The following is a 1,193-nucleotide window of genomic DNA, read 5'->3' as shown; positions in this document are numbered from 1 at the left end:
TATGTGATAGATCCATCAGAATGTCACAGGGCAGTCATCTTGGTCTTGTATTTGGTGAAGGACAGGCGGCATTACAAATGCTTTTCCTGGCTTCTGCTGCATCTACCAGCACCGCTGATGTCCTGTCTTTGAGGTCATCCTTGATGACTTCTCTGCAATTTTTTGCCACCTCGGACATTTGCTTGTGGTTGCCTGAGGCATGTGCCAAGCCATGTTGGCGAATAAGTTCAAGAGTGTTCGAAGAACGGCGGTTTTTTGTGGTTATCTCTCTCTTGGCATTCCTCGTTCAATCATGGAGGTGCTGAATCATTCGATTGTATTCCTAATCAATGTTTTCAATGATGGTATCTTACCATGTTGCTGCAACAGAGCCAAAGAGCTCCCAGTTGGTGGTCGTTTTGGGCGTTCTCTTCTTAAACTTTGCATTCTGTTCTCCGCGTTCTGTGAGGTAGAATTTTGCACGAAGGAGACGGTGGTCCAATACCATTTGGAATTTTGGGAAAACAGCAACATCGGTTAGGCAAAACCACCGATTGAATATGAAGTGGTCTATTTCATTGTGGAACTGTCCACCGGGAGACTCCCATGTCCAACGTTTAGATTCAGCCTTTTGGAATTGAGTTACCATGGAAGGTCTTGGTTGACATGATGAACTCAGCAGTCTGTCATATATATATATATATATATATATATATATATATATAGAAAGAGAGAGAGAGAGAGAGAGAGAGAGGGAGAGAGAGAGTGAAAGCACAGTGGGTAGGGCGTTTGCGTTTCAAGCGGCCAACATAGTGTACCCAAGTTCGATTCTTACACCCCTATCGGAGAGCTAGTCAAGCTACCCAGAGTATTTCATCTGCACAGCAAAGCCTGAAAAGCTACCCGTGGCCTATTCCATATGCCAATCACAGTAGCAAGAAGTCTCAAAATGGAGACATTACTGGGCCCGCTCGAGCAAAATAGATGAACAACGGGAGGACAGTTTTTTTGACATATATATAATATATGGAGTATTTGTATTATACATAATGTATAACATATAAATTACATATATATGAAATTTATATCTATGTACATGTATGTACACATAAAAACCTAGAGTATATTCCGACCCTAAGAATGGAGGATAATAGGCAGCAAACCATTCTGGTCACTTTGGAGCCTTTGATGGCCTTTAAACAGATCTGAATCCT

The sequence above is a fragment of the Sorex fumeus genome, unplaced genomic scaffold (genome assembly GCF_029834395.1).
Source record: "Sorex fumeus unplaced genomic scaffold, SorFum_2.1 ptg000134l, whole genome shotgun sequence".
Classification (NCBI taxonomy): domain Eukaryota; kingdom Metazoa; phylum Chordata; class Mammalia; order Eulipotyphla; family Soricidae; genus Sorex; species Sorex fumeus.
The sequence above is the reverse complement of the archived record's forward strand: the minus strand, read 5'-3'. Positions refer to the sequence as shown.